This window comes from Macrotis lagotis, chromosome 1 (assembly GCF_037893015.1).
Source record: "Macrotis lagotis isolate mMagLag1 chromosome 1, bilby.v1.9.chrom.fasta, whole genome shotgun sequence".
Classification (NCBI taxonomy): domain Eukaryota; kingdom Metazoa; phylum Chordata; class Mammalia; order Peramelemorphia; family Peramelidae; genus Macrotis; species Macrotis lagotis.
The window spans coordinates 177,115,567-177,139,489 of NC_133658.1; the positions used below are offsets into that span (position 1 = coordinate 177,115,567).

At 33.0% G+C, this 23,923-nt stretch overlaps 1 protein-coding gene across 8 annotated transcripts in view; it reads left to right on the plus strand.

Moving 5' to 3' along the window:
• The window catches only part of TASP1 (taspase 1), a 304,860-nt gene that overhangs the window by 195,574 nt on the left and 85,363 nt on the right, over positions 1–23,923 (plus strand). The gene's annotated exons all lie outside the window — the stretch shown is intronic.

Here is a 23,923-nt window from a genome sequence, read left to right on the forward strand (position 1 = left end):
TCCTCAAGGACATTACAGATGGGAATCTAGACCCAGAATCATGCAAAAGGAAGAGAGAGAAGAGCCTAGGTTCAAATGGGAAATTCAAGTGCTTTCAATGACTCAATTACTAATTGAAATAAAGGCCTCCCTTCCAATAACACTATTGTTTTTGTCATGCTTGGTAATAATGAGAGTTAACTACTAAGTGATTTCTCATTGGATCCTCATATCAACCCTGGAAGGTGGGTGCTAGTATTATCCCCATATATGGACAAATGAGAAAACTGAGACAAACATTGATTAAATGACTTGTCCATTGTCAAATAGCTTGGAAAGTGGCTAATGCTGGATTTGAACCCAGGTTTTCTTGACTCTACACTATCACGTACTTTCAGCTGCCTGTAGTAAGTATATCCACAAATAAAAACTAAAATCTCTGCATCGAAAGTGCAATCACCCAAAGTACAGTGGAGAAACATACAGTGGGCTTGGAATCCTGTTACCTATAATGACCTGCTTGTAAAAGATATCAGAGAATAAATGTGTAGCTTCAGAAAAGGTTAATCAGTTATATATGGGCAGTGATGGATGAACAGATAGATATCCTCTGTCCTGTATATAATTTGAAAAGAGTGGTAGGAAGGTCCCCTAACATGTTGACTTCCTGCTACACTTACAGGAGGACAGGGAAAAGAGTCCCAAAGGATTAAAAAAGTGTTCTTTGTAAGTGATACATTCTGCTTCATTGGAGGGAGTATACACTTGTGATGAGATCACACAAATCCTTTGGTGAATTTGAGGGCTTTCAAGTGCTAACTTAAGACTTGGAAGTTTGGTTTGACTTTGAAGTAAAGAAGAGCTGGCTGGCATTTCTATTTTATTTTATCCATGTAGTGCCAATCAGCGGTAGAGGATCTTTGATAAGAAGGAAAAACTGAAAACAGGAAGAAAGGTGGCAGGAAAAATAATAATGCTTTCTATGCAAAGTTTTAGGATGTTTTAAAATTTATGAGGACTTTAGATGGGTAAGAAAAAGTAATAAAAAAACATAGCTACTATATGAACTCTTTCCAGTTTTCTAAAGTTTATCATGATTTTGGGGTTCCATAAAACCATTAAATAGTAGCCTTCTAAAGAAGATATGCCTGAAGTGGTTGCACATGAGCTGGGGGAAATAGGTATACTCTGAATGGATAAAAGACTGGTAAATACATGGGTCCATATTTCAGGCAGCATAAAGGATTTTTTTTAAACCAAATTACCCCCCTTTATTCAAACAAATTAAAGAGAACTTTGGTTGTTAGAAGCAATTAAATGTATCATAGGTTGCCTGAAATAACTTACTCAAAATGAATGTTCTACTGAGACTAAATTATCTTTTCCATGTTTTGCTGGTAATGATATCTGATAAATTCTCTCAAGAAAATTTACATAAATGCATTTGAAGTTATATTTGGTTCCTCAAAAAACTGCATAGCTAAGAAGTAAACTGAAAGACTGTCACTTCTTGTGAATTTTTGAGTGCTATTAACCCTTTGCCTTAGAATAGTATTGAAATGAATAAGTGATATAAAACTTAGTTCGATTAAATCTGTACCACTCAAATTAGCAAGGTCATATTTTTATGCAATTACTACAATGAAGTCTTTGGTTTATTAGGAAGATATATGGAAATTTATCAGTTACCTCTATAGTAATAAGAAATCCAAAAACAACCAAAAAATCAAGTTGGCTCAAACGATAAAAAGTTTACATATAATGAATGACAGAATATTTACGTATAATAAATGACAGAATAGTTATGTTAAAGGTGATTGAAATTCTTAAATTCTTTAAAAATACTGCAGAGTGACATAGTTGGACAAGAACCATAATTATTCTCTCAGACAATTCAAAGGAACTGCATGAATTAGTAGGAAAGCATTTTTACCAACTTCTACTCAGACACAAGCTTGAATTTTACATTTATTGTAGAGCATACCACATTTCTATTGCTAAATTGAGAGAATACCAGGAAATCTTCCAATTATAAGACAGTTATTTGTCTAGGTAATTTTGAAAAAGTCACAGTTTATGGCATTTACAAAGAAGTTGTTGAGGAACTGGAAGCATGAGAATGCATCTAGCATAAAAATAGCAACTGTTTATCAATTTGGTAATTTTTGAACAAACTGCCTAAAAACCTTTGCCTGAATTCTGCACTCATGATTTACCCATATACTACAAATGCATAGACACAAAAATAGTAAGAATTCTAGAGTATTTGAAGTTTGTATAGAAAATTTCTCTAAAACATGCCAATACAATAATTTTAAGAATAATTGATATAGAATATATTATTTTCAGGGAAGCAGTTTTAGAACTGTTTAAGTCTATTATTATAGCTACTAAATAGAATTAAATATAGCTTCCAAATTAATGATGGAGATAAACCAAAACATTTTATTAATTGTTTGATGTACATCAATTACATGGTTTCACTAAAAATTACATGAAACAACTTTTATTTTTTGATAGTTTTTTCATATCAAGATGTTGTTTGGACTTCTTAAGGTATAAAATTTTTAATAATAATAATAATAATAATAATAATAATAATAATTTTTTTTGTCCTCCATTTTTTGGAGAAGGCCAGGACATCAGGGAGGTGATGCTATGTCATGACATTAAGGAGGTGATGTCATGGCAAGCACATGAATTGGGTTTTGAGTGAGGTGGATGCTGTGTTAAGTCACCTCACTTTCTCCTGCAGAGCCATCTAATTCGAGTTGGCAGATATGAATCAGGATTACTGAAGATGGCCCTGGATATAGGGCAATCAGGGTTAAATGACTTGCCCTAGGTTATACAACTAGTAAGTGGCAAGTGTTTGAGGTTGGATTCTAACTCCCATCCTCCTGAATCCAAGGCCAGTGCCCTGTCCACTGTGTCACCTTGGTCTTAAATTTTTTAATGTATACAAAGAGAAGATAGACACTGAAGGCTTAGACTTAGATTCAAAGATTACATTGAACCAGTAGATGAAAGTCATACTTACAAATAAATGCCTTAGTCTTGACCAGGCAATACATATTCAGTACAACGTTGTCAAAGAAGAGACTTTGATTTAATGGAGAAATTTATTTGCATCCTGAAAATTCAAAAGAATGAGGAGAACACATTTTAAGCAATAACACTTAACCAATAACAAATTTATACTTTCAGAACTGTAAAATAAATTGTTTCAGTCATGTCCATCTCTTTGTGACTCCATTTGGGGGTTTCTTGGCAAAGATCCTAGAGCAGTTTATCATTTCCTTCTCTAACTCTTTTAAAAATGAGGAAACTGAGGCAAACAAAGTTAAATGACTTGCCCAGGATCACCCAGTTAGTAAGATTTTGAGGCCAGATTTGAATTTAGGTTCAGATTTCTATCTGCTGCACCTCATAAAAACCAATGCAAAAATAAAGAAAACACAAAGTATATCAACTAAAGGCAGCTATAACAAGTTTCCTTTTCAGTGGAAGAAAAGGATTATTTGACATTCATAGAGCACATGATAATAAAGTAAAATCAGTAGAAAGTTTTTTTGTAACAGTCAGATATCATTTCAGTGAACAATAGTGAATAAAACCTGTTATGAGCTTCATGCTATTGGATCTAAAAAAAATATTTCCCCCCAACTTCATGCAAAAGCAAGTTTCAACATTTACTTTCAAAACTTGAGTTCCAAATTCCTCTTCCTTCCTCCCCCCCCCTTATTCTTTGCCATTGAGAAAACAAGTTACCTGGTGTAGGTTAAAAATGTGTAGTCATGGGGGCAATTAGGGGTTGTTAGACCACCAGTCAGGAGGACCTGAGTTCAAATGTGACCAGCCACTTAATGATTATCTAGCTGCATGACTTTGAATAAGTCACTTAACTCTACTGCTTTGCAAAAAAAACCCAAACTCAAAAACTGTTCTACAATAGTCATGTTGTAAAAGCAAGAATAACCTGCCCCTCCCCAATGAAAAAGAAACCTTGAGAAAAATAAAGTGAGAAAAATAAATATTCAGTCTATATTCAGACACTATTCAGACAGAGGTGGCTTTGGGTTGAGTAGCATTCTTTATCATAAATCCATCAAAGAAAGTACTTCAATATCTTCCCCCCCCAACAGTTACTATTGCTAGCTGTATTTCCCTCCATCCTATTCCCTCCAGCCCCAGTTATTCTGTTCTCTCTCTCTCCTATCACCCTATTTCTCCTCAAAAGTGTGTTGCATCTGACTACCGTCTCCCACTCTTCTATTATCTACATCCCCCTCTCCAGCTCCATCTGCTTTCTCCCATCCCTTTTCTCTCCTATTTTCCTTTAGGTTGGAGGGAATTGTGGAGTTTGATCAAAGACCAAAGACTATTACCTTTAATTTTTTAAAAAAAAGGTATCTTATTATGTAATTTTTTTATCACTTATATTTTATTTTTTCCTTAAGGATATGATTTCTATCTCAACACATTCAATTTTGATCAATGTATACCATGGAAACAATGTAAAGACTATCAGATTGCCATCTGTGGGGGGTGGGAGGAGGTAAGTGAGAGTTGGGGGGACAATTGTAAAATTCAAAAAACAATTTAAAATAACTTCAAAAAAAAAGATACAATTGAATATGCTTGATATTCCCTCTGAACCACTTCTGATAAGAATAAGGCTAGCTCACGTCTCCTAACCTTCCCTCTCCTCCAGTATACTGCAAATGCTTTTTCTTGCCTTGTTTTTTGCTCATTTTTTGACTTTGTTAACACTTCTGAGTGTTAATTTTGATCTTCCAGAGGACCAAAAAAATTATCTATGGTCAGATTTTTTTTTCCCTTCTGTTGTTTGCTCACTTCCCCAGACCTGTGATTTGATTTTTAACTCTTTGTTAAGTTGGGGCTCTGCTTCCAGGATAGAGGGCGCATTTTGAGGATATTTGTAGCTGTTTTCAGGGATGCCCCCCAGGGACCTCAGTTTCTTCAAGGTCTTATGAGAGGCTCTGACTGCTCTCCTGTTCTGTGGATGACCACTAGCACTCCCCTCTGTCCTGGAACTGTTAGGAGGGTCCTGCTATAGCAGTATGGGCCTCCAGAGTAAAACCTGGATCAAAGTATGGTCAAAGCAAAAGAGTCCTGCTTCAGGGATAGCAAAGAGACTGCTGTAATCTCCCCCCCCCCCCACCAGATTGGCTTCTTCTTCTTCTTCATAACTTATTGTCTTCATTTTTATAGGAAATTCTTTAATAGAAACATTCTTTGTTGATGAAATCACAGTCATGGCCACCACAATGAATAATCACTCCTCCTCCTCCCATAATCAGTTTCTTTTTGCCACCATTTGAAACAGATAATAAGAATGTGATAATGATTGAGAAAGACAGAACACCCATACTGAAATAATAATGTAATGGTAATAACTGAATATACACACAAACCAAAAAACCCCAATATACAGTCCTTTAAGATTTGCAAAACACTTTATGCACATTCAATATCATACTAATAAAATGGTTTTATAACATATTATTTCCCCCATTTTTTAGAAAAGAAAATGAAGATTCTGGGATCTTAACTAACTTGCCCATGATTTATCTAGCTAGCAAATGACAAAGGCTAGATTTTAACCCAGGTATCTGCTATTCCACTGGTATAAATGAAGTCAATGAATATTATAATCAATTTCTAAACAGACAGCTACAGTAGATAATGTCTTGATTTCACCAAAGCTTTTGAAAATTCTTTAATAATATGTAATAAATTAAAATGTTAAAATGCAAAGGATATTGGATAGGATCTTTGACTACTAACCAGCCTTCCCAGCAATGTGTGTGATTTTTGGCAAGTCACTTATGTCCTCTTGTCCTTAGTTTTCATATCTGTAAATGAAGGAGTTTAAATCAATGAACCAAACCTGTGGGTTGGATTATAATCTAGTTAAGTAGGGTTATAATTGAAAAATTACACCAAAAGAATACTGATTGATCACTGAATTGATGTCAAAGTTGAGTAAGGTTGATGTTTTCTGACACTATACTATTCTCTGTTTTCATAACTAACTTACGAAAACATAAAAAGTTTCTGTGTTCTCTGATGACAAAGGACACAAAACTGAGATGGAAAATCACGCCAAATGAAAGACTTGTGTGTCATAAAAATCTAGGCTTATATTATGTGCTGAAACCATCGGTATTTAATTTAATAAAAATAAATGTGAAGTCTTGTGTTTTGGATTAAAAAGTCAATTGTTGAGCCACAAGTATGGAAGACTTTAACAATAACAGATATGAAAAATATACTTAGGATTTTTAATTGACCACAAACTCCATACATAGCAGCTGGAAAAAAACACCTCTAAAACTTAAAAATGGTGCATAAATAGAATCATAGAATCTTACATTAAGAAGGAACCTCATGTGATATAATCTAATTCTTCTAAGCTCTAATTTTTAAAAAGTGTTTACTTATATCAAAAAAAATTCCATTCATTTAGTTAACTATCACAGGCTCTGTTTGAATTTCTGGGGGTACAAAAAAAGTTAAAATAAAGTAGTCTATGCTTTCAGGGAGTTTGTAGTCTAATGGGGAAGACAATATAAAAAAGATATATACAGGAGAAATTGGATGCTTTCAGAGGGAAGGTACTAAGATTAGGGAGGACTTGGAGAAGATGAGACTTCAGCTGAAACAAGGACTCTAGAGAAGCTAGGGAGCAGACATAAGGAGAACGTTTCAGGAATGGAAAATAGCAGATAAAAATGCAGATAGGAAATGAATTGTTCTGTTCAAGAGCACCAAAGAAGACAGTATTACTGGATCTCAGAATACATGGAGTAAAATAAGATATAAAAAGGGCTGAGAGGAGAGAAGGGGATGTATATGAGACATTAACTAGAAATTATTTGCCTTAACAGCAGCTAGGTGGCATAGTGGATAGAGCACCAGTCCTGGAGTCAGGAGGACCTGAGTTCAAATACAGCCTCAGACACTTAGTAATTACCTAGCTGTGTGACCTTGGGCAAGTCACTTAACCCCATTGCCTTGGCGGGGGGAAAGGATATTGAGGGTGAATGAGAAGTTGAAGATAGCATCTAGGTTGTGAGCTTAGGTGACTGGAAGGATAGTGATATCCTAATAACACTAGTCATAATTAAAGCTTTCTCTTATTTCTCCTAATTTTGTCCTCTTAGAGCCTTCCTAAAATAATGTATTAGTAATATGATACTTCAGATATGATCTGACTTGGGCAGATAACATATTAAGACTATCACCTTACTTGTCCTGAATCCTTTTTTGGGAGGTGGGGATGAATGGAAGAGAAGGGAAATAAATAATCCAATCAATAGGTTTCAAAACATTATTGTTCAGATAATGTCACAATAATTATCAATATCCAAACTTCACTTTTGACGCTTAGTCTAAGAATAACATCAGAAATTTTTAAAAAATCACAGGAATGTGAGACAATGAAAAATCTATGTCTATTCTGGGCAGAATTTAAACAAAAGCAAATTGTATGGCATTTTTTAGTCTCAAAACCACTTAAAATTATTTACTTACTTTTACCAAGAAGCTATGGAAAAATTTTCTAGAAAAAATAGTCAAAATAGCACTGTTTTGTCCCAGAATTTAATATTTCCACAACTGCTAATTTTTGTCTTGTGCATACTTATGACCATCTAAGTACAATTAATTTTTTTTAAATCTGAGGATAAAGTATGACCACGAATGCATAACTAACATGAATTTCAATTACTAAGCAATAATGGAAAAAGAAAATAATCTCCACTATATATAGATGTATATTTTGTCAATAAAGTGCAACTGATGCCTTATCAGTAGGAGTCGCCATGAAGGTTATGCTATTGAAGCATGAGTTTTGGTCAGTTCTACTAAACTGAAAAGGCTTGTTGACAGAGTGTACTTGTTCTGATTACCAAACTAAACATGTCTGAAAAGGCCCAGTACTAGAAGGAAGCCAACCAAATGACAAATTATTTTGAACCCAGCAACTCAAACATTTGCAATGCAAATCAATAGTGTTTGTAGTTGTGTGTGTGTGTATGTATATGTAGATACATACAGAAATACACAGACATATACACAAACACATACCAATGAAATAATGAATACATTAAGTATTATTATATTAACACAGATTATATTCTCTGATTCTTTACCTTAACTATATGTGTTCTCATATTTCTTAACAAAATTGTTAATTTTTAACAAAATTATATCCTTTTTTTTCAACTTAGTAAAGTCTGACATTTACTTTCTCTAACTAGTATCAAATTGAGCTGGCTCCTTTTAAGCAGTAAGATTAGTCTCCTTTGATGTTTCAGCTTTTATCTTTTCTAAAGTTCTGGCAAGCAACAGTTTTGACAATTAGTTATACCAAACTCATGAGTAATTAAACAATTACTTGTTCTTCAGTCTTTTCAATAACCCTAGCAGCTACTATGAGTCATCTTTACATGCTTCTCAGTCTTACTTAATTCAGAAGATCTCTGTTTCTTAGAAGCACATCAGAGCTCCTTCCACTGAGCTTTTTTTTATTAAATTAAATTATTTATTTTTGAATTTTCCAATTTTTCCCCTAATCTTGCTTCCCTCCCCCCCACCCCTACTCCCCACAGAAGGCAGTCTGTTAGTCTTTACTTTGTTTGCATGCTATACATTGATCTAAATTGAATGTATTGAGAGAGAGAGAGAGAGAGAGAGAGAGAGAGAGAGAGATCATATCCTTAAGGGAAAAAATATAAAATATAAGAGAAAAATTACATAATAAGATAATGTTTGTTTGTTTGTTTTTTAATTAAAGGTAATAGTCTTTTGTCTTTGTTCAAACTCCCCAATTCTTTCTCTGGATACAGATGGTATTTTCCATCACAGATACTCCAACTTGTCCCTGATTGTTGCACTGATGGAATGAGCAAGTCCATTAAGGTTGATCATAACCCCCATGTTGCTGTTAGGGTGTACAATGTTCTTCTGGTTCTGCTCATCTCACTCATGCAAATCATTTCAGGTTTCTCTGAATTCTCATCCCTCCTGGTTTCTAATAGAACAATAGTGTTCCATAATGTACATATACCACAATTTGTTCAGCCCTTCCTCAATTATGAAAATTCACTCAATTTCCAATTCTTTGCCACTACAAACAGAGCTGCTATGGATATTTTTGTACAAGTGATGATTTTACTCTTTTTCATGATCTCTTCAGGGTATAGACCCAGTAGTGGTATTGCTGGATCAAAGGGTATGTACATTTTTATTGCCTTTTGGGCATAATTCTAAAGTGCTCTCCAGAAAGGTTGGTATTAGTGTCCCAGATTTCCCACATCCCTTCCAACACTGATCATTGTCCTTTGGTCATATTGACCAGTCTGAGAGATGTGAGGTGGTACTTCAGAGGTGCTTTAATTTGCATTTCTCCAAAAAATAATGATTTAGAGCAATTTTTCATGACTATGGATTGCTTTGATTTCTTCATCTGTAAATTAATTTTGTATATCCTTTGACCATTTGTCACTTGGGGAATGGCTTGTTTTTTTTAATTTGACTCAATTCTCTGTACATTTTAGAAATGAATCCTTTGTCAGAAATACTAGTTGTTAAAATTGTTTCCCAATTTACTACATTTCTTTTGATTTTGGTTACAGTGGTTTTATCTGTGCAAAATCTTTGTAATTTAATATAATAGAAATTATCTAGTTTGTTTTTAATGATGTTCTCCATCTTTTCCTTGGTCATAAACTGCTTCCTTTTCCATAGATCCACTGATTTAAAAAAGTTGTTGATTCAGATCCTTCTTTATTCTTCAGTTTATTTTCTCTTAACATTTTCTTTTAACAGTGTAACATTTTATTTTATTATTCTTGCTTTTAGAAATTGTTGATGTTTTTCAGTTCAAAATATTTTTTACATGATTCTTGAAACTTATTCAACAAATATATTTAGGGTAATTCCAGATAGACAAGTCATTAACATTTTCTGGACTTGACTGCCTCATTTTTTTGTACCTATCAGTATGGAAGGCAGAACACAAATTTCTTCAGTCATACCAAATTCCTTATCTTGCTTTGAACCAAGTTCTATAATTTTTGATGTGATTTCATCCTCAGTATCACTTTCCTTAATCCCAAGAGGTAATAATCCACTCCATATCTGCCTTTACTTATAAAAATGGATCATTAATTCTGTGTGTTGGCAACCTGTACTCATTTTAATTGCACATGGTTCATATGACCAGTCATCATTTTATTACTATAATTTTCTTAATCCAACCCAGGATTACATTATTTTTCTTGACTATCTGTTCACAATATTGACATTTTCAGATTATCTTTTTCAGATACTTTGTTATGTTGTCAATAGATAGTTGCATAGTGGATAGAGATGGTCCTGGAGTTAGAAAGTTCTGTGTTCCTATCAGTCTTCAGACACTGATTTCACAGACTTCAGTCACTTAAAGTCTGTCTGTCTGTGTTAACACTTTTGAGTGTAAATAATAAATTTGAGTGTAAATAAAAAAACCTACTGAGGGTGGTTATGAAATTCATTAATATACTTTGTTAACCTTAAAATCCTGTTTAATGTTGTTATTCCTTTCACAATTTTATATTTTTGAAGTCATTTTTTGAACTGAATATTTGACATTCATAAACACTACATTATTGTATTAAAATCTAAACAACAATAATTATTAAGTATTTGCTATATATCTGCTTCTATGCTATGTTCTAAGGATATAGAGAAAGGCAAAACCACAGTCATTAAGGACCACTACTGGAAAAGATGATATGCAAAGAACTGTACATATATAGCAGATGAACAGAGCAGATAGAAACTAATTTTAGATGGAAGGCTGTAGCATTAGGGTGAAGAGAATTGTGGAGTTACTTTGGCAGCCTTATTATATAGAATTTGTTGTTGTTTTTTTAAATGACTCCAGATAGCTTGAACTTTGAAGGTCCCCCCCTTGGTTTTAAATTTTTTCTTTTGCCTCCATTACTGTTCTACCATAACATTGCTTTTAGTTATCTCCTGGATTTTAGTTCAATACCCCAAAATAACTATGGATTTAGAAATTAGACCTATTAGGATTATATGGAAAATTATGGTAGTTTCTATGTGAGGTCTGGAAGTCTTTTTGCAATGAAAATATTGCATCAATTTTGATATGGTTATTGAAACACCTATTTTTGTATACTCAAGGACACTTTCATAAACTTCCCTACTTCTTGGTTGTATTCTAGGTAAGATCCATGGACAGCTGTATTCTAAATGGATCAAGTATATATACTATACTATAATATAGTATACAGTATATAGTAATACCACACAGTATACATGCATTAAGGAAAAAAATAATTCTGCTTTCAGAATATTTCAGAAGGCATCTAGGCATTGTGTCTAGATATGGGTGCACATGTGAATGAGGTCACTGTCAAAATCTGTGTTCAAAGGAAGGCAACAATAATGGTGAAGGGTCTAGAAATCATGTCATCTAAGAATAAATAGAAAACAATGAGAATGCTAGGCTGAAGAATATAAAACTCAAAGGAAACACAATAGTGCTTGGCAAAAGGGAATTATAGATTTAGAGCTGAAAGGTACCTTAAAGTTTTCTGTCTAACTGAGAGGTTTGGACTTGCCCAAGATACATAGATAGTAAATGATAGAGGTAGGCTTTGATTTCATACCGACAGCTCTTTCCACTGCAGATTACTGGCTCTCATTTTCTTTAAGTATTGGAAGAAGGAATAAGACTTATTTTGTGCTATTCAGGAGGACAGAATTAGGACTTGTTCAGTGGTGTCTTCATAACCATATGGACTTCATTATACCATACCTTCTATCCTCCACTATCTGTCTAAGTTCATGTTCATTGTTTCTATAACACTAATTATACCCATCACATCCTCTGCAATCTCCTTTACCTTTTGCCTTCAATATTTCCCAACATTGATGAGTCCCATTTCTCATTATGTGACCAGCTTCAGCTTTCAGCTTCAGGATTTGACCTTCCAGTGAATGGCCTGAGTTAATTTTTCTAACTATTGACCTTGTCATCCAAGGATCTCTCAAAAGACTTCTCCAGCACCACAGTATGAACGCATTGATTCTGTGGTGGTCAGTTTTTCTATAGTCCAACTCTCACAGCCATACATTGCTTTTGAAAAAATATAGCTTTGATTATACAGGCCTTTGTTTGTTGGCAAGGTGATATCTTTAATTTTTAGTATACCGTTTTGATTTACCATAGCTTTCCTTTCAAGGAGCAATCATCTTCTAATTTCATGACTACAGCCACCACCTACAGAGATCTTTGAGTCTTAAGAAATTAAAATCTAATACTGCTACTATTTCATCTCATTTTTTTGTTTTTTTATCTATCCTCGTTCCTTCATTTCATTTTAGTAATGAGAAAATGAGAAAGAATAACTTGCCCAAAGTCATATTAACTTATTTCTGGTAGATCTAGGATTAGAGTTGCATAATCCCTCCACTTAGAAAATGAATATTAATAACTTTAAGCAGTATTTTTGTCATTAAATATAAAGTTGTTAGATAAAACACAGGAAAAATAAAAATGAAGACAAAATAAATAAATAAATAAAATGAAGATAGTTAGAATCAAGGATATATAATACTAATTTCAAATTTTGAGAATGATGTCAATTATTTTTAAAAATTGTCATATACTGTTATCCTAATATTTCCTTTTTCTTATTAGTTCTTTTTAATCATGCATATAACAATGTAGAAGTCATTATTGAACTAAAGATACATTTTTATTTACTTCTTCATTTTTGTGCACAAAAAAGGGAAAATAAAACTAAAACACTAGATTCCAGATTTTAGAAAAAGCACAATGGGAAAGTTTTATTTGAATCATTTCATCTTTTGACAACTTATTGTAAGAAGCCCTGGAATTTCTGTGGGTGAAAATCATTAAAATAAAAAAATTTCTTTGATTTATTAGATAGCAGCATATTTATATACATGCATATGATTTCTCATATATCCTTCCTTATATCCAATCTGTTAGCAAGACTTGTTAATTTTACATTTATATCATTCTTTGCATAAGCATATTCTAACATTACCTCCACCTTGGTACTGGCTCTTATCATTTTACTCATGGGCTATTATAATAGACTGATATTTGTTCTCTCTACCTTAAGTTTCTCCTCACTCCATTCCACCTTCACTCAGCTCATGAAGTGATCTTCCTAAAGCAAAGATCTGATCATGTCACCTCCTATTCAGTAAACTCCATTTACTCCATGTCATGTCTAGAATCAAATATAAAGTCTTCTTTAACAGTTAAAGCCCTTCATAATATAGATGTCCTTCCCTCACATTGCCTTTCCATTATTCTTTTCTTTTTCCCTCCCCCCCCCCAAAGTACATATTCTGAGATCTAGCTATTTCCCTGCTACTGATTTTTGATACTTTTCTTTACTGTTCCCTATGCCTGGAATGCTTTTTCTTCTCATCTCTGACTTTTGGACTTACTAGGTTTTCTTTAAGTCTTTGAAACTTGAGAGGAAGCCCTCTTTAATTCCCCTTATTTGTAGTGCCTACCACTATTTATTGTTTCTAGTTTAACCTATATAATACCTGTTTGTACCTAGCTGTCTGCATTTTCTCTCCCTCATTAGACTTTGAACTCCTTGAGTGCTGGGACTGTCTTTTGTTTATTCTTGTATCTCTAGCACTTAGCATATAGTACTTTACTCGCAGTAAGCACTTAATTAATGACTGTCATACCAACATACCTGTTGTTTGTCCTTTGTTCTGGAAGGGGACCATGACTTCAGGAAGGTGATGCCATGACTTGCAAGTGAATTAGGTTTAAGTGATAGAGGGCTTTGTAAAGTCATCTCCTCACTGCCCTCCAGACCCAACTGGGTCCAGAGGAAACATAGATCAGAACAACCAGAGGTGGCCCTAGTGCAGGGGGAGACCTTGGCCCTTTTAAACTAATATCCCAGTTTGTCTGAGTTTCTCTGAAGTAACATCCATTCTGTGATTAAGGCTTGGTTAGATATGAGGCAAAGAATAACCTCTTTTCCTAAGTCAAAAACAAAACAGGACAAAAAATACACATGGGAGAGGAAAACTATCAGAATTTCTGTCCAAAACAGAAACAGTTTCTCTTTACGCTCACTGTGATCTTTTAAAACTCACACAGTGACCTATTATTGGCCAGTCAATGAAGGTCATAGTTATTTGAGTTTGCCATGGGTCCTAAGAAAGAAATCTAGTCCTTAAATTCCAAGATAATTTTCAGATTTCAGCAATCTAAATTTTTTATTTCTTTGGGCATTGTACCTGCAAGCAAGGGGGCATACTTATCCCTCCAGAGATGCCATAATTTGGGACAATTTATAAATTACCTTTACTAACTCTTGTCTCATCTCATCTCATCATGTTTATCACCTAAAAATCTTCTATGGAAATTTTGTCTGCTAACTTTTTATAGTTCCAGTGCAATACTAGGCCTTTCTATTTATTCCCTCTCTCAGTTCTTGTTCTTCTATCCAATGACTGACTGGCCCCCAATTCATGTTTAGTTGAGTAAGATCCATATTATTGTATAAAGATGAAACCAAGGGAATTGGATTTGGAATTGACAATCATCAAACTGATCTGAACCAGTCTATAACCATTTGGGTGGTCAAAGCCAAATAAAGCTGGCTAGAGACCTTATAGTTAGGAATCAAATAGAAGTTTAATTTCAAAATGAGGAAAACAGGTTTACAATCCAGAGTCCTCCTAGGAAGGAGTGTTTGTGGCTTGTGGCAAGGGTAGGGCTTTTAATGATGAAAACCACAAAAAGCAGAGTCTTTCTTAGGTCTTGAGTAAACAGTTCCCATGGCAGGGCCATGTATGCAGACATTTTGGGGATAATGCAATCATTCTTGAATCCTGTGGGAACAATCTCCCTAAGATGATTATCTGAAGTCTTCAGGGTCAGTTGAGCCTTGTGACTGTTCAATAGGGCTCAGAAGCAGAATTAACATGGGGGGAAACAGGTGTGCAGTACCTGGTTTAGTTTACTTGGCAGTTACCAGTAAAGGGATTGTTGAACTTGACTGATAACTTTCTGCTGCACCTTATCAGCTGCTTCTGGTTTTCAGATGCCTGAGAAATAGACAAACTACAACAAATCAAAATAGTTATCGATTAAAATGAAAATCTTAAATCCTTCAGAGAATACCTCATGTTGATCAAAGCAATACATTTTTCCAGTATTGCTTTGACTAGCAGAAGGTGAGATCATCCAGAGGGTGAGCACAAAGGATTTTTGCTTTGCCAACCTCAGGGCATAATTGGGCTTTTGCTTTGGAAAATTGGGTTTCTCCTGATATCTTGACAAAATCACTATTACTATTAGGATCACAATCCACAACAACATTAATGCTGGTATTATGAATTCACCTTTATAATGAATTTTATAGTTTTTCAAGTGGTTTTAGATATTTTATTAAATCACCATAAATTTCTGAGTTTTTAACTATCACTTTCTGTCAGCTAAGAAAACAGGCTGTGAACATAAGTATTAATTCGAGGTTGCACAGCTAATTTAGGGGGCATGGAAACCTAAATCTTCTGATATTCTTCAGATGCTTCATGTTGGCCAGTTTCTAAACTATTTAAAAAAAATAAGAACCTGTCTTAAAGTGCTCATGAAAATAAATTTGAGCCTAAACTATGGCATTCAAAATGGAAAAATTATTTTCAATCCTGTTATCTTTCTTTACTTGTCCATTGAAAATTGTTGATTATAGTGGATTTTCTTATTAACTTTTGAGAAAACACAAAGTAAATCATGTTTTGTTAAATCAGTGACAATAAAGTTAACAAGCTTTTATTTATATCTATGAGCTTATAATTTTGAAAACATTTTATAAAATTGAAATGAAAAATTAAACTTCAATGATTTTGTAGTTGTTTTATAAGTAACATGGAAGAAGGGATTATTGTGTGATTTATTTAACATGTACCAAAAAGCTCCATCATTATTGGGCTTGTTGTCAAAAGAAGCAAAAGATTGAAAGATCTTGGGGAGTAAGTTTTTATGTAGAAAGAGGCCATCACAGTTCTGGAATTTTTAATAGTAATATTGTGGCCTGAAGAAATCTGTAGTTTTCCATTCTGTACCCATTCTGTGAATGAAATGGAAAAAATTAAGTTCTATGTATCAATCATGTGAATAATTTAATTTTCTAGGCTACAAAAAAATTTTAAAGGAGTAAAATAACCATTTTAGCAGTGTAATTATGCTTTTGAGACAATAGCTTGATTTAGATTTTGAAGAAATGAAAGATTTAATATGCAAAAAATTTCTAGCAATGTTTGTTGTTTTTTGAAAAGTAGCTTCTCCTCAAAAACTTACTTTTTATTTTAATATTTCTAAACAAATTAAAAAATTTTTTTTTGCAAGGCAATGGGGTTAAGTGACTTGCCCAAGGCCACACAACTAGGTAATTATTAAGTGTGTGAGACCGGATTTGAACTCAGGTACTCCTGACTCCAGGGCTGGTGCTCTATCCATTGCACCACATAGCCGCCCCCTAAACAAAATATTTTTAAAGTTTTGCTTATAGATTGCCTATGATTTATTTTCAAGTTAGAAAATAAAGTTATTTATATTTTGAGTTTTTAAACCCAATCAGCAATTTTTCCTCCCTTGAATTCATTTACTCAAATTCTTCTAATAATGACATAGGATTTTGCATTTATCTTATTTCATTTCATTAGTCATTTTGGATCTTAATTATATCCCAGTAATTAATTTTTTTAAGGCAATGGGGGGTAAGTGACTTGCCCAAGGTCACACAACTAGGTAATTATTGTGTCTGAGGCTGGATTTAAACTCAGGTTCTTCTGAATCCAGGGCTGGTGCTCTATCCACTGCACCAACCAACTGTCCCCCAAGTAATTAATTTAATTTTTTTTAAAATAAACTGATACTCAAGGCAGAGTTTTAGGTTACTCTCCTTAAGACTTCCTTTTTGATTGACTTCAATTTAAGAATCACTGGTGTTTTGATTCAGTCTTTGAATCAGTTTTGAATGTACTTTTTCCATCATATAGTGTGTGTGTGTATATATATATATATATATATATATATATATATATATATATACATATATATGTATATATTCTCTATCTTCAAAAAAATTTTTTTAAAGTTTTGAGTTTTGAATTCTATCCCTCCCTTCTTAATCTCCTCTTTTTCTGAGATGGTAAGCAATTAGATATAGGTTATACATGTGCAATTATGTAAATTTTTTCATAATAATCATTTTGTATAAGGAAACTAAAACAAAAGAAAAATGAAAGAAAGTGAAAAATAGCATGCTTCAGTCTGTATTCAGTTAATATTACTGCTTTGTCTGGAGGCAGATATGTTTCATCGTTAATCCTCTGGGATTCTTTCAGATCATTGTGTTGCTGAGAATGGCTAAGTCATTCATATTCTTCATCAAACAATAATGCTATTACTGTGTTTCTTGTTTCTGTTAATTTACCATGCATCAGTTTATTTACATTTTTCTAGGTTTTTCTGAAATCACCTTTCTTGTTGTTTCTTATAGTAAATAATGTTCCATTACAATCATGTAAAACAATTCATTTAGCCCATTCTCTAATTCACAGCTATCCAACCTTACTTTTAAAGGTTTTTATTGCAACAATAGACCATATAGTTTGAGTTGCCCTTTTAGAGAGATCTCTGTAGTAGCTCAGCTTTGTTTACTAAAGCATTAAGTAAATCCACAGGAGACAGCATCAAAATCTCAGGCCACATGGAACCTGCATCCTGTATTTGGACAGCCCTGCAAATTGATTGGCATTCCTTTTATTTTCAATTCTTAGAAGCTACAATGAAATTTTTTGTGCCTCAAAAGGAGGTACAATAAATATTTTTATGCAGACCAATCTCCCCCCCCCCCCCCATTTGGCCTATTCGATATTGCAATGATATTGCTGGATCAAGTGGTATGCACAATTTTATAGTCCTTTGGGTTTAGTTCCAAATTGCTTTCCATGGTTTTTGAATCAGTTCATGACTCCACCAACAGTATTAGTGTCCCTGTTTTCCTAACTTCCCCTAATAGCCAACATTTTTCTTTATTTGTTGTTTTATTAGCCATGTTGATAGGTGTGAGGTTGTATCTCAGTTGTTTGAATTTGCATTTCTCTGATGAATAATGATTTAGAGTATTTTTTCATTTATCTATTGATAGCTTTGATTTCTTTGTCTGAAAACTACCATTTATGTCCTCTGGCCATTTATCAAGTAAAGAATTATTTGTATTTTTATAAATTAGAACCAGTTTTCTACATATTAGAGAAATGAAGCCTTTATCAAAAATACTTGTTGCTTTCCTTATAATTTCGATTGCATTGATTATCTTTGTACAAAACCTTTTTAGTTTTATATAATCAAAATGATCTATTTTACATTTTCTAATGTTCTCTGTGTCTTTTTTGGTCCCAAATTCTTCTTTATCCATAAATTTGATAGATATTACATGCTGTCTTAATTTGCTTATGGTATCACCCTTAATGTGTAAGTCATATATCCATTTCGACCTTATCTTGGTATATGATGTGAGAAGTCTAAAACTAGTTTTTGTCAAATTATGAGTTTTTGTTCCTAAAACTTGGATCTTTGGTTTAATCTAGATTTTTTATGTTTATTTATTATAATACAATTTGTGCCTAATCTATTCCACTGATATGTCACTTTGTTTCTTGACCATTGCTAGATTGTTTTATTACCACTTTATAATACAATTTGTGATCTGCTGATATGGCTAGATTTCCTTTTTTCACATTTTTTTTTCATTGATTCCCTTGATCTTTTTACTTCTTTTTACTTTTTTGAGAGTTTGATTGGCATGGCACTAAATAAATAGATAAATTTACAGAATTGTCATTTTATTTTATTGGTTCACTACTTATGAACAATTAATTTCTTTTCCAATTGTTTAGATATGACTTTATTTTAAAAGTGTTTTTGTCTGTGTTCATATAATTCTTGAGTTTGACTTGGCAGATAGACTCCTAATTATTTTATATTGTCTGCAGTTATTTTATTTTATTTATTAGTTTTTGCAAAGACAGTGGGGTTAAGTGACTTGCCCAAGTATCTGAGGCTGGATTTAAAACTCAGGTCTTCCTGACTCCAAAGCCAGAGATCTAGCCTCTGCACCACCTAGCTGCCCCATCTTCAGTTATTTTAAATGGAATTTCTCTTTCTAGCCCTTGCTACTCAACTTTATCATTAATATATCAAAATACAGATGATTTATGTGGTTTATTGTTATATCCTGAAACTTTGCTGAAGTTTTTTAGTCAATTCTCTAGGATTTACTAAGCATAACATATTATCTACAAAAAGTAATCATTTTGATTCCCCATTGCCTATTCTAATTCCTTTAATTTATTTTTCTTCTCTTACTATTACAGCTCACATTTGTACAGTATAGCTTACATAGTATTAGGATTAATTATTTTTTAAATGTTTGGTAGAATTCACTTGTGAATCCATCTACTCCTGGGGATTTTTCCTTCATTATTCATTTTCTTCTAAGATTGTGTTATTTAAGTTTTTTTATGTCTTCTGTTAACTAGGTAATTAAATTTTTGTAGATTATTCATCTATTTAGACTGTCAAATTTATTGGCACATTTTTAGGCAAAATAGCACTTCAGAGTTATCTTAATTTCTTTTTTATTGGTGTTGAATTTATCCCTTTTATTTTTGATACTAGTAATTTGACTTTCTTCTTTCCATTTTATAGTCAAATTAACCATTGACTTATTTAAAGCTTCATGCTTAATTAATTGATCTGTTTTTTTCTTTATTTTATTAATGTAAGCAATTGAGGATATACATTTTTGCCTAATTACCACTGGTTTCATCCCATATATTTTAGTATGTTATATCCTTGTCGTTTTTTTAATGAAATTATAATTGTTTCTATGATTTATTCATTGACTCACTTTTTTAGGTTTAGATCATTTAATTTCCAATTAATTTTTAATTCCTTTCCATTGTCCACTATTGAATGTAATTTTTCTCGCATTATGATCTGAAAATGATGCATTTATTGTTTCTGCTTTTCTGTATTTGGATGTGAGGTTTTTATGTCTTAATACAAGGTCAGCAGGTACTGCTGAACTAAAGGTATTTTCCTTTCTATTTTCCATTCAGTGTTCTCCAGAGATCTATTGTATCCAACTTTTTTCAGAATGTTAGTCAACTCTTCTGTTTTTTTTCTTATTAATTTTTTAATTAGATTTATTTAGTTCTGAGAGGGGAATGTTGAGGTCCCCCACTAACAAAGTTTTGATTTTCTATTTTCTTATATAATCCATTCAGCTTCCAAAATTTAGATGCTGTGCCATTTTGGTGTATATATTTTTAGTACTGATATGATTTCTTTGTCTATGGTACCTTTCAGCACGATATAGTTTCCTTCTTTATTTCTTTTAATTAGATCACTTTTTTGCTTTTGTTTTATCTGAGATTATAATTGCTACTCCTGCTTTCTATGTTTCAGCTGAGACATAATAGATTTTGCTCTAGTCTCTTACCTTTGCCCTTTAATTTCTTTTTTCTTCTCTTATTACTATAGCTAACATTTCTAGTACTGTTTATCTCCTGCTTAAAACCATAGGAACAAGCTAGATAGCACAGCGGATAGGTCACTGGCCTTGGTGTCAGGGGTAGAGGAGTTCAAATCTGGTCTCAGACACTTGACTCTTACTAGCTGTATGACCTTGGACAAGTCACTTAACCATGAATGCCTCGCATCCAGGGCCATTTCCAGTCATCCTGATCCGTATCTGGTCACTGTACCTAGATGGCTCTGGAGGAGAGAGTGAGACTGGTGACTTGGCACAGCACCTTCTCACTCAAATCCAATTCATGTACTTGTCATAGTATCACCTCCCTGATATTGTGAACCTCTTTGAAAATAAAGGACAGGAGCGGCTAGGTGGCACAGTGGTTAGAGCACTGGCCCTGGAGTCAGGAGTACCTGGGTTCAAATCTGGCCTCAGACACTTAATAATTACCTAGCTGTGTGGCCTTGGGCAAGCCACTTAACCTTACTGCCTTGCAAAAAAAAAAAGAAAGAAAGAAAAGAAAGGACAAATAAATGTTTCAAAGATATTTCTTGTAAATATCATATTGTAGGATTCTTATTTCTTAACCATGGTGCTATCCACTTCCATTTTATGGATGAGTTCATCCCATTCATATTATAGTTATTTTCCTCCATGCTGTTTTTCACTTGTTTTCCTCTTTCTCTTACCTACCTTTTGCCTCCTCACAAGTGTTTTACTTCTGATAACTACCTTCCTAAATATACCTTCCTTTCCCCCTTCTGTTACTCCATCCCTTTTTATTTCTTTATAAAGTAAGATAGATTTCCATAGAGTATGGTTTAAGCTTTTCTTGATACTCCCTCATTTTACCCTCCATTATAATAACCCTTTTATAACTCTTTTATGTGGGATAATTTACCCCATTTAATTTCTTCCCCCTTCCTTCTCTGCAATTTTCTTTTTCACTCCTTTGTTTTGTTTTTTTAGTGAAATCATTTTATCAAAGATCACCTTATGTCATGTCCATACCTTCTGTCCCATATATTCCTTCTAATTGGTCTTCTAGTAATAAAATTGTTAAGAATTACAGATATTATCTTAGAAATATAGACAATTTAAACTTACTGAATTTCTTTTGTTTCCTATTTATTTCTTTTTTAACCTTTTTAATGTTTGCTTGAATCTTGTATTTGAAGGTCATATTTTTTATTCAGCTTTGCTCTTTTAATTAGCAATGCTTGAAACTCCTCTATTTTGTTAATTGTCCAATTTTTCCTCTGAAAGATTATAATCAGTTTTGCTGGTTAATTGATTCTTGATTTTAATGTTTTAGACCAAAATCCTTTACATCCTGGTATGTCATATTCCAAGCTCTCCAGTTCTTTAATGTAGAAGCTGTCAAATGCTGTATGATTCTAACAGTAGCTCCACAATATTTGAGTTGAATTTCTATTTCAATCTCACCCCTGGTTCTTCTATATCAGAGCAATTTTCTTTGATAATTTCTTTTTTTGTGTTGTATTGTTTTGGCAGGCAATGTTTTTTAAGTGACTTGCCCAAGGTCACACAGCTAGGTAATTATTAAGTGTCTGAGGTCAGATTTAGATTCAGGTCCTCCTGACTCCTGGACTGATGTTTCTTTGGTAATTTCTTGAAAGGAGTCCATCTTGAAAAATGTTTTGGTTTTTTTTTTTTTTTATCATGTCTTTCACATAGGCCAGTAATTCTTAAATTATCTTTTCTGGTACTATTTTCTAGGTCAGTTGTTTTTTCAAGGAGAAATTTCACATTTTCTCAAATGTTTTTACTTTTTTGATTTTGTTTTACCATACTTTGAGGCCTCAGAGCCATTAGTTTCTACTTCATCAATTTTAATTTTTAAGGAATTATTTTCTTCAGTGAACTTTTGAAATTTCTTTTCCATTTGGCCAATACTATTTTTTAGGGAATTATTTTCCTTGGTAAATTTTCATATATCTATCTTTTCCCATACTCTTGACTCTTTTCCATATTCTCTTGCATTATTACTCTCGTTTTTCCCCTAATTTTTTCCCTCTAATTTATTTTTAAAATCTTTTTAAAGCTCTTCCAGGAATTCTTTTATGGCCTGAGAATCCCACATTGGCAAACCACATTCTTAATTTTGAAATTAATTGAATTAAACCACCTCTTGATTCCTTGACCCCTGTCTCTTGTCTGTTTTCTTTCACCTTCAGAGTATCTTGACTTATTTTTTCTTTTGAAAAGATATTTGATTGATGAAAGCCAAATAGATACTTTCAGCATCTTATCTTCTTATCTTCAAGACTTAATAATCCCATTAAAAAAGAGGTTCTTCTTCAATTATTTTCTCATACTGAATCTGTTGCTAGTTTGTAGTCTCAAATGAAATCAGAATCTATGCCTTGTAGAATCCAACTTCCTTTTTTTTGAAAAAGGGTACAGTATTTGCTCATGTGACTTTAACTTTATTTGTTCAGATTGCTAATAGTGATTCAACAATTTGGTATCTTGAGACTTAATTTAGGTGAAATGTTTTGAAGTCATTGCAAGGAGTATCAGCTTTTCTACCTTTTCTTATTTTGTGTTCAATACCTGTTTCACCTATTTAGTTTCATCCTTTCTATTTTTGAAATCATTCTTCCTGACAGAGAAGAGAGAAGTAAAATAGGTTCTTTTTCTTTTTCATATTGCTGTCTTTCTCCTTCTTTTTCTGAAAGTGAGCCTTTCTCTTCCTTATTTTTCTTGTCTTCAAGAAAGTCCTTTTTATTCTTTCCAGTTTTCCTTAAACCTCAGCTTTTATTGAGGTATAGCCAAAGTGACACCTTTTTTACAGAGCAGTATCACTTTTTTAAAATATTAATCCAAGATCTTTGAAGTCTAATCAGTCTCTTTTGATACACCTAGTTTTAAAACAGAAGGATCAACTTTTCTTGCACAGAATCAGTATTATTTCTCATTCTTACCTATCACTACTCCTTCTTGAAAGAAAATGAGTTTAGGAAATTGGAGATTTCATAGTTCAATTACTATAACTTTTCTCTAGAAAATATAGGCAGCTGTTGACAACCCATAATTCTGCTCTTCTTCCCCTGCAATCCAGATATAGTCTTCACTGTAAGACAGTTGGCAATGATGGGAGAAAAAAATCAAATGGCAAGTAATTTTTTGGAAAATGAAAAACTGAGAACTGAAATGAGACAAAATAACAGGAAAGCACTGAGTGAAGTTATATGAATCATTAGTCTATTTTTTTCCTTTGTGTTCTCTTAGGATTACAGTTTGGGTATTTTCTTAGTAAT